Source organism: Condylura cristata, unplaced genomic scaffold, assembly GCF_000260355.1.
Source record: "Condylura cristata isolate star-nosed mole 26May11 unplaced genomic scaffold, ConCri1.0 scaffold00005, whole genome shotgun sequence".
NCBI lineage: Eukaryota > Metazoa > Chordata > Mammalia > Eulipotyphla > Talpidae > Condylura > Condylura cristata.
This window is the reverse complement of record NW_004567106.1, coordinates 24,537,377-24,548,897: the sequence shown is the minus strand read 5'-3', so window position 1 is coordinate 24,548,897 and position 11,521 is coordinate 24,537,377.

The following is an 11,521-nucleotide window of genomic DNA, read 5'->3' as shown; positions in this document are numbered from 1 at the left end:
CGGTCAGGAGAGGTCTGTTGTGCCATGTGGGTCACCTTCAGGGCCAGGATCAAACTCATGCTGCAGTGGCTGGTGATAGCGTCATAGTGCTGCACTTGCACTGCCAGGGAGGGCCCCCTCTTTGCATTTTCTTAGTTCACTAGGTTTGGATAATAACTTTCTTGCACATTTATTTACAGTGTTTTTCTTAATCTTGGGAATTCAAAAGCTGATATTTATAAGCATAGCTCATCTTATTGTGCTTCACTTTATTGCACTTTGAAGATACTAGTATTATTATTTACAAATTAAAGGCTGGTGGCAGCCCTGCACTGAGCAAGTCTACTGCTGTTAATTTTCTGGTAGCATGAACTTACTCCATGTCTCTTGTCACATTTTGATAATTCTTAAAATGTTCAGACTTCATGATAATTATACCTGTTATGGTGATCTGTGACCTTGATTTTACTATTATATTTATTTTGGAAGTAACTGCAGTTGTGGTGGAAACAGCTAGAGAGTGTGAAGTAGAGCCTGAAGATGTGACTGGAATGCTTCAATCTCATGCTAAGGCACTGATGGATGAAGAGTTGCTTCTTACAGATGAGCAAAGAACATGGTTTCTTGGAGTCTCCTGGTGAAGATGCTGTGAACATTGTGAAATGACAACAATGGATATTGTTGTAAAGCAGCAGCAGAGTTTGAGAGGGCTAACAAACAGCATTGTATGCTACAGAGTTCTTTCATGACAGGCAAATTTCATTGTTGTCTTACTTTAAGAAATTGCCATATGGGGCCTCCCTGGTGGCGCAGTGGGTTAAGTCTCAGCACTATGAAGTCTCAGCACTATGAAGCAGTATAGCCAGCTACTACAGCATAAGTTCGACCCCTGGCCAGGGAACTGACCCACATGGAGCAGCAGACCTCTCCTGTCTCACCTACTGTTCTCCTTAGCAGTGTACTTTATCAATCTGCCTGTTCTGCTCCCCACTCTGTCTCTGTTGAACCTTCTCACCCTCTGCACCTGTAGCATACACCCTATTTGTTGTATAAATAAATAAAGTAAAATAAACCTTAAAAAAGAGAGAGAGAGTGTGGGGACAGGTCCTACTAAACTCACAGCCAGAAAGAAGATTGGAGACACTGGTGTGGAGCAAGCTGAGCCAACAAATGTTTAAAAGTAACTAAAACCCACCACATTCTTACTCTATAGATCTGACATTTTGAGATTTCTAAATTTAAAAGTTATATTATTTTCTTTGTTTGACTGTGCTTTCTTTGGCTCACCTGCTTTACTGAGTGAGCACAGGTTCGTGAACAGACCACGTGACATGTGAGTCTGGAGAATCAACGAGGCCTCTGTCAAGGCACGCTCAGGGGCCCTGACTCACGGCCGATCACATGCTGAGCACTGACTTCAGGTCTCAAACCTGTGTATTCACATCCCTGTGTTTCTTTGCTACACCAGCAGTATAGTTTGATGTACGCAGGTATAGTTCTGTTTGATTGCTTGTTTAGCTATTGCAAAAGTTCTTTCTAATGAGCCAGACAAGTCAGCCATTTTGAATTATCTTTGACTCCAAGAGGGTTGACCCTGGAACACTGCTGATGGTTTCTAATTGTGACTCTCCCGCTGCAGGAGGGTCTGGACTGTGTAATATTAAATACATTTAGAAACCATCAAGCAGTGGTGGCCAAGGGGTTAAGTCTCAGTGCTATCACCTCTACAACCAGAGTTCAATCCTGGGCCAGGGAGCTAATCCACATATGCCACAGCAGACCTCTCCTTTTTCACTGGCTGAATCCCTTAGCAGTGCAGTTCAGTAGATCTGCCTGTTCTGTCTTTGGTGAATCCTTTCACCCCTCACACTTTTGGCCTATATCCCAGTTTTTATGCATTAAAAAAAAGAAAGAAAAAAAGAAAAAGAAAACACTAAGCAGAACCTGTAAAAGTTACTCAAACTTCTATGGCTTGAAAATGACGAGGGCCCTCCCTGATGGCACAATGGGTTAAAACACAGTGCTATGAAGCTATCCAAAACCACTGCAGCACAAGTTTGACCCCCGCCAGGGAGGTGAACCTGGTATGGCAGGTTCTTCTCCTGAACTGCCCACTGCTCCCATCAGCAGTATAGTTCAGTCAATCTGCCTGTTTTGCTCCCCGCTCTGTCTCTGGTGTAGCCTCTCACTACCCCTGCACCTCTGGCCAATTCTGTATGCATAATAAATCTTTTTTTAAAAAGCAGGTTCACATTAGTCAGCCTTGGGGCAGACAGTATTCATTGCCTACACCAAAGTCATATGCCTATTTCTCATTCCATGATGCCATTTGAGTTTTGGGAGGACATCTCTAGTTCTAGCCCCTGAACTAAGTTAGCATGTTGCCCAGTTATGGTTAATACCAAGTGGGAAGACTGCTGGAGGGCCTCAAGGAATATTTTCTCCCCTTTTAGAAGGAGAGGGAGGGATACTAGGTTAAGTTTGTTGCCTAAGTTGCTGCCATCTTTCTGAATTTGAACAAGATCATGTGAGGAGAGGATCCCAGGAGGTGCTATGGACATCCCACAGCCATGAGGGTCAAAGAAGAGACATTGACCCAAGGCCCTGAGGTGACATGAGTGAGTTGCAGAGTCACTGCCAGTTCTGTCTCTGGATTTTTTGTCATATGAGAATTAAAAGCCCTAAGGTAGGGTATTCTGTTATTTGAAGTAAAAAATAGTCCTGGGGCCCTCCCTGGTGGCAGCACTGCAAGCTGGCAGCAGCTGCTTCAATGTGAATTAGACCCCCTGCCAGGGAGATGAGTTACATGGCGTGGAAGACCTCTCCTGACCTGCCCGCTACTCCCCTCAGCAGTGTACTTCGTTGATCTGCCTGTTCTGCTCCCCGCTCTGTCTCTGGTGAAGACTCTCACTGCCCCTGCACCTCTGGTTCATACCCCAGTTCTTTATGAATAAATAAATAAATCTTTTGTAAAAAGTAGTCCTAAGTGTTATAAATAGCACCACCTGCAAGGCCCTGTGGTAAGCAATCAGGGAAATTAAAAACATATTGGATACAATGCCCATCCCAGGGGCAATCTGGTTTAGGAGTTGGCAGACCTTTTCAGTAAAGGGCCAGAAAGGAAATATTTTAGACGTGTGGCCCCTACAGAGATCATAGTACTCAACTCTGCAGTTATGTTGAGAAAGCAGCCAGGTCCAATCTGTGGAAGTGCTCCAATAAAACATTATCATGGACACTGAAATTTGTACTTCATAGACTGAATGTCACAAAATATTCTTCCTTTTCCTCAACCATTCAAAGTTCTAAAACCCTTTCTTAGCATGCTGGACAAAACTATAAGACAGGCTGGACTGGGCCCAAAGGCCAAAGTTCATGATAGCTGGTGTAAAAGAGAGGACTTTAAGACTGTCTTTTTGATTTACAGAAAGGGAAAGCTGAAAACGGAGAAGATAGGCTTTAAAGTTTGTTTTCTTCTACTTTTGTCTTTAAGCAAAAGGTAACCTCTTAGCAATTGAAAAGAGCTGACCAAGAGAGGAAAGAGAACTGGGAAATAATTTGAAGTGGAGGTTTTTTTATACTCTTGAGGTCTGGTTTTTTCCCCCCTACGATTAGGATTCCTGACACAGTCACCCTCACATTCTGGCTTTAATGCTCTTAACATTAGGGACTCCTTGGTGGCCCAGGGGTTAGTCTCAGTGCTATCAAACTTTTGTCAGTCACTGAGGTGAGAGTTTAATCCCCGGCCAGGGAGGTGACCCACATGGCAAAGCAGGCCTCTCCTGTCACCTGTCACTCCCCTCAGCAGAGTATTTCAGTTAATCTGCATGTTCCACTCCCCACTCTGTCTCTAGAGAGTCCTCTCACCACCTACCTCTGCACCTCTGGCTTATACCATAAATAAACAAATAAAAATAAACCTTTAAAAAATAAAAAGGGGCCTTTCTGGTATTGTAAGTCTCAGCACCATGAAGCTATTGGCAGCCATTGCAGCATGAGTTCAATCCCTGGCTGGAGAGCTGATCCACATGGCACACCATACTTCTGTCTTGCCTGCTGCTTCCCTCCACAGTGTATTTCAGTAGATCTGCGTGTTCTGCTCCCTACTGTCTCTGGTGAATCCTCTTGGCCCCCCCGCACCTCTGGCCTGCACCCCAGCTCTTGTATGCATACATAAATAATCTTCCATATACATATATATGTATATATATAAAATAATAATCCTTATTTTAAAAAAACACTCATGGTATTAGTGGTTTAATTGTGAAAGGTTTTAATTTTTTAACAATATGGGGCATTCAGTATTACAAGGGAAAATATGCAGATTTTTTTTACCTTAAAAACTTTTCTTAAGAATGTTTGTTCTGTGGTTTTATTTCTGAATAAATTAATATACCACTGACTGTAGTAAAAAATGCTAAGGGCAATTTCTTTTGCTGGTGCCACTAAATATACGTTGATGAGTTCTGGTCTGGATATTGAGAATGGCAAAAAAAAAAGGAAGAGTGAGAGGGAACACTTTCATGGATACATTACTGTGACTAGTTAACATGTTAATTGAAACTTTACATCTCTAATTATATTATTTTTAACTTTGTCAATGGAAAAGATTTGGCATGTCTTTATTAGTCTTAAAGATAAATGATTACATTTTCATTACTACACAAATAAAAATACCGAGTAGAATAAAATAAAGTGAAAAGAAACCATTAGAATAATGGCAGTGAGCTTTATACAAGGGAAAGTTAAAGATTTTTGTATTCAGGACTCTTCAGTGTTAAATTGATCTTTCAGGTCAATGTTTTGGAGTGTGTTCAAAACCCAGAAAAAAGAGCGACATTCTTCATTAGCTGGAGATAACAAGAGGCATTTTCAGTGGGATTTAATGCTGGGGAGAGACTGTAGCAAGCATGGAAATAACGGAGAGTCTGAACTCATTGAACTGATTTGTGCTGTTTACTGATGTTTGAAAATAAAAAGACCCCATTGATTCAAGTTCTCTGCCCCTGAATCCTTTCATCAAGCATGCAAGGAATTGGCATGACACTCAAGGCCAAAACGAGTGACACCATGAAAAAGAGACGCGTAAAGGAAGTGGACTTTTCTGGCAGGAACACTCCAAGGCCTGTGAAAGGGAACATTGAATGTCTGTGGGGCCAGGCCAGGGGCCACAGCTGTCAGATGCGGTTTGAGCGGAACACGTGGCTTCTGCCGAAGGAATTGGGTTTCTGAGAAAGAATTAAGGCTCGGGCCAAGGTGGCGGAGGAGAGCTCAGAATGGTGAAAAAGACAGCTGGGGTTGGCACCAGGAGAACACACCAGGCCCCCTGAAAGGCAGCCTTGCTGCAAATAAGGGCCATTGTTCAATGACACTTCAGCCCCCAGGGGCTCAAGCAGACCTGCTGAGAGGAGGTGGTTATCCCTCTGGGTCAGCTCACATTGGACTCCGTAACACTCAGAGCTGGAGCTTAAAGGCTTAAGCCAACTCTTAGAGGAGAGGATTATGAACACAGGCTTGAATAGGTACATCCTTCAAAAAGACAGCAGACCAAAAGGGAACACCCTTATAAATGAGCTCAGTGAACAGGACAACCAGGAAACAATAACACAAAGGAGGAAGAGAGAAGGAGGAAGAGAGGAGGAGAAAAAGGAGGAGAGGGGCTTTAAGGCTAAACTCTCCCTGTGTACCAAAGTATCTTATGTGCATGCTCATGTTTATTGTGAAAAATTTCAGAACACATAAAAACAGAACAGCATAATATTTCCCTGCACATCCACCACTGGGTATAATAGCAGACCTTTCCTGTCTCACTTGCTGCTCCCCTCAGTAATGTATTTCAGTAGATCTGCCTGTTCTGCTCCTCACCCCCCACACCTCTGGTCTATACCCCAGTTCTTCTATGCAAAAAATTAAAAAGAAAAGAAATTGGGCTCTCCCTTGTGGCACAACAGGTTAAAGCACAGCTTCGAAGCTATCCGAAGCCACTTCAGCAAGGGTTCAATCCCTAGACAGAGAGCTGACCCACTTGGCGTGGCAGACCTCTCCTGATCTCCCCCAGCTTCTCTCAGCAGTATATTTCAGTCAATCTGCCTGTTCTGCTCCCTGCTCTGTCTCTGGTGAATCCCCTCACCCTCTAGCACCTCTGGCCTGTGCCCCAGTTCTGTATGCATAAATAAATAAATCTTTAAAATAAATAAATAAATAAAGAGAAAAGAAATTGAGACCTTGGTTCTAGGTGTGCATGTTGCTACTACATGTAATTGTTTGCAAATTCTCTCCTCAATGGCAAGATCTCTCAGTAGAAAAAAATTCTCTCAGTAGAAAAAAATACACACACGTATATTATACACATACATATACATAAAATCTTTTTTAAAATTATTTATTTATGCATACAAGAACTGGGGTACAAGCCTAATGTGGGGGTAAGAAACAGAGTGGGGAGTTAACAGGCAGACTGATGAAGTACACTGCTGAGGGGAGCAGCGGGCGGGTCAGGAGAGGTCTGCCACCCATGTGGGTCAGCTTCCTGGCTGAGGACTGAACTTGTCCTGAAGTGGATTTGGTCAAGTTCATAGTGCTATGCTTTCAGCCACTTGGGTCACCAGGGAGGGCCCTACATAAAATCTTCACAAATACCTAATACCACTTCTCTAACAAATTCCACTTCAGAACTGCAGGATTCATTCTAATCTTACTGTTTTCCATCCTTGTAACTCCATTCTTTAAGACCAAGAAATCTCTCTCCTATTATCCTCAATATAATTACTTATTTGCTTAATCCTAGAATATTCAGCAGGTAGTTTCAAAATTGCTATCCCTAGATGAAACACAAACCTACTAATTAGACTTCAGTACATGTTTATAGTTATTTTCATCTTTAGTTAGAAGGTATACAATCAAAACACTGTGTTCAAAAGTTACCTGTGACTAGAATAAACATTTATAAAGAGGATTTACAAATGGCTTACAAGCACATGAAAGATGTTCAACATCATTAATCATTGAGGAAATGTAAGTTGAAACCATTATGAGATATCATTTCACACCCTATATGATGCGTAGGTACAGTTTAAAAAAAAGGTAGTCCCTTCTTATCCATGGGGGACACATTCTAAGTACCCCAGTGGATGCATAAAGCTGGGGCAAAGTACTAAATGCTATATATTCTATGTATTTTGCTATATACATATATATGATAAAGTTTAATTTAGAAATTACTCAAGATTAGCCACAATAGCTAATTATGAAATAGAACAATCACAACAGCATACTATTATGTGTTGTTCTATCTTCAAAATATATCCAGACTGACAATACCTTTTTATATGATCTCTTATTTGGTTCCCCTACTTTCCTCCTATAATTATTAGAGATGGGGTTTGTTTTTGGGATAATAAGAAATCCTAAAATTGACTGCCATGATGATCGCACACCCCACTGACTATAATAAAAACCACCAAATTGTGCTCTTCAAATCAGTGAGTTGTATGGTATGTAAATATTATCTCAATGTAGCTGATATTTAAAAATACACCCAGAATCTGGTTTCACTTATATGAGAAATAAGGAGAAACTAAACAAAGGGTCAGGAAAAAGACAAAACTTGCAAGCTGACCGTAGACCTGAGGCTTAAAGCAGGGGAGTGGGGTGGAGAGGCGTCAAAACAGGGGAGGACTGTGGTCATGGGGCACAGGGTGCTGCGGTGGTGGGAGAGCTACCAGGACTAAACCCGAGGGGAGAAATCAAATACTGCTCAAAAACGAGTCGTAGTGTAAGAAAACAAATTTTAAAGAATAATCCAGATGTTTCCAATTCTCAAGATTACCACTACCACTGCTAACATAGGGCTGCATTCCTCCTACCTTCAACTCTCAGCTGGATTACACATCTCCTTCTAAATGGTTTTCCAACATCCGTTTCAACATAACTACCAGGATGATCCTGTTAAACCTAAGGTTCAAACTCTAACTCTTCCAAAGTCTTTCCATTTCATTCCAAATAGAAGTCAAAGGCTCTTGGGCCCTCCCTGGTGGTGCAATGGATTAAAACACTATGAATCCATCAACAGCCATTGTAACAGGAGCTCGATTACCACCAGGGAGGTGACCCACATGGCACGGCAGACGTCTCCTGCCTGCCCGCTGCTCCTCTCAGCAGTGTATTTCATTGCATCTGCCTGTTCTGCTCCCCCACTCTGTTTCTCCAGCTCAGTCACCTCTCCGGTACTTTAGTCCAAAGTTCCCCTATTTACAATAACAATACACCCACCCCAGAGTGGAACCACTTCTTTCTTGCTTACTGTTTAAATAGTACTAATCATTTAAGAAAATTGTCACTGGGAAGCATTGTATCAGGTTTGTAAGATCTGGGAGTTGAGTTTGTTTTGTTTGCGACTGTATCCTCAGTCCCCATACAGTGCCTTATGGAAGTGTGCCATAAATAGACATTTACTGAGTGGTAAGTTACTCTTTGGTGGTTTCTGCTCTAGGAATCTTCTAAGTATCCTAAGATCTGGGGCCTGGTAGTCTCTAGCTCAGGGCGCATAGGCGGATGAGTTGTCCGGCCTAGGCCACCCACTAGAGTCTGGGGTCACAGGGGCAGCATCCAACTGAGTGGGGATCTCCACTAGCTCCCGTCTTTCCCTCAGAGACCTTCACTACCTCCCTTCTCCAGATTTCTTTCTTTGAAATATTCTGCTAAGGCATGTGGGGATACATGTCACTTTTTTTTTTTTACACACCAGTTTTCCTGCAGAAAATTCCTGTGAGAAACATCCTTGGAAACTCAAATACTGAAGTTTTTAAAGATTTACTTATTTGTGCATACAGAACTGGGGGGCATGCTAGAGGTGCAGGGGTGGTGAGAGGATTCACCAGAGACAGAGTGGGGAGCAGAACAGGCAGATCCTTGAAGTACACTGCTGAGGGGAGGAGCGTTTGAGACAGGAGGGGTCTACTATGCCATGTGGATCACCTCCGGGGTGGGGGTTCGAACTCATGCTGAAGTGGCTTTAGCTTCTTAGTACCCACTGTGCCACCAGGGAGGGCCCTCTGAAGTTTTTTGATCCTGAAACTAAGAGCAAAGTCTGTTCTTGGTGGGATTTGTCTACTTACTTGTCAGCCTTGCAATGGAATGTAATTTGTTAATGAAAAAAAGAGTAATATTTCTTCCTCACCTGAGTTTTGGTTTGAGATTGATGTCTAAATTTATAGCACGTGGTGGAATGAGCCCTGCCTCTGATCTGGGCGGTTGGCAGCATATGCAGATAGGGGCGGCCTTCTCTTCAGGCTTGTGTTCCTACCAGGCCCTTCAGTTTTGGGTGATCTAGCCTGCCTAGGACCAGCTTCCTAGGCGTGTCACAAGTGCAGTCCCAGAAAGCCCCCCACCTTCCTTGGTGGCTCTGTGGTTGCTTTTAGACTCCTCTTTTGTCATCTGGAAATTCTCAGTTTTGAACAAGAGGCCCTGCATTTTCATTTTGCACTTGATGCACACACGATGCAGCCAGTCTGGCTCCTGCCTGGTGGCAGCCACACAGCTGGGCAGTGTGTCGTCTGTTGTGGCAGGCTGGGCCTCCCCAACCTACTGATGGCAAAGGGTTTGCACAACTTATTTAGAGATGGCAGTATACGCAGGTGCAGTGTGACTACCTTATTATTCCCTCCAAAATCCACCCAGGGTGAAGCTGACTGAGATGGGTTCCCAAAGGACATTCTTGCTAGCAGCTCCCACCAATCCCAACTGCCCTTGCTTAAGGACACATGTAAAACAGTGCTGTGTAGCCACTGTAGGCATCCTAGGGGATTGTTGAGGACCCTATTGAAGGTGGCACACATACAAGGAAAACTCCCTGATCTCAGCGTGTGGAATGGCTAAACCTTTTCCTGAGCAGTTGTTTGTGTTCTCTAGAACGCTAAGGTCACCACGGGCCACACAATGCCTTCACTGTCTTGCTCCTGGAAACCTGAGAGCCATCTGCCACCATAGCCACCGAGGACAGAGCTGAACTGCACTCGTTTTGGTGACAGCCCTCATTCCTAGCTCCATTTTAGCTTCCCTGCCCTTGATTTCCCTCTCTCTTTGACCCCAATTTTTTCATTCATTAAGCTTTATCTTAATGTGTGTGTTTTTGCAAGTCATCTCACATCCTTTCTGAAAAATAGTTATGACTTGAAAAATTACTGACAATTATTCTAATCAATCAAATCCTGTGAGATCCAGCACCCACTTTCCATAAAATTTCTATAAAAGAAAAAGTAATCTCGGGACCTACTCACTTAAACAGTATTATTCATAAGAACATTCTGGCACAGCAGTGACTGAGGCAGTTCATGGAGTCATGGGATTTGCTCTGCAGAGGCTTGATCTGGTGTTGAAATGTCTCCTGGCCAGTAAGTCCCATGACACAGAGTCAGCTGCCCTGGGGCTGGGGAGGAGATGCTGCCACCTTCTTTCTCTTTCTCAAAAGTAAAACAAATTTAAATCATTTCATTGGCCACTGGATCAAATCAACTCAGTGGCCTCTGGACAAATAGATGCCCAAACCCCTTCTCTGATTCCCAAACATTGTGCTATTAGCCCAGCACCAGTTCTGTGGGAAATAAGGGAGCTCAGGAAGCTCAGCCACTAGGTTCACTTGCTTTGCTTGTGTGGTGGAATACTGGAAATATGGCAGCAAGAAAGGAGGACATGAACCAGGCTTTCCATCATTGATCATGAAAATGCTTTAGGTAGCATGACAGGGTGTGAGCAGGGTCTTTTCCACATCATTGTATTATCCTTCATTGTTTTGTTGTATCTGTGTATCTCTATTGTATTTTTTATTATTCATCTTTGACTCCACAAGTTGTATTTTAATCTCATCCTACACTGTGCTTCATATAAATATGCACATATTATTATAGCCTGTGGCATCATTGAATACTATAAATGGAATTGACCTCCTAAAATCAAAATCAGCAAAAATTGAATGCTGATTCCACCTTCTTGTTTAGGTAATGGATATAGATCAGCTGGTTTTTCTTCAATTTCAAGCACTAGTTGTTAGTTGAGATTTTATTTCAAGTTAATAACTTGACTTTTGTTTTGAGCTCTTCAATTCTAAATTTTGTGAGTAAATGGGAAAGGGAGCTATGCTAAGATAAAGCACTACTTTCACTGGATCAAGTAATTGACGTATGCAGGTGTAAAAAGATTAAGTTTTGGACATGAAAATAATCAGGTGGCAACTATAACTGTTACACCAATTTTGTTTTAGTTTTTAGGTTTCTTCTAGTAAAATTAAACCTTTAAAATAAATGTTTACTAACAGTGTTTTCAATAATCCTCTATAAGCAATGTTGGCAGATATAATCGGTTCTCTTTATACTTTAAAAATACCTCTCTCTGGCCCTCCCTGGTGGCGCAGCGGGTTAAATCACTGCACTAAGAAGCTTGAGCCACTTCCGCACGAGTTCGATTCCCACCTGCCCCAGAGGAGATCCACATGGTGTGGCAGACCTCCCCTGACCTGCCCGCTGCTCCCCTCAGCAGTGTACTTCCT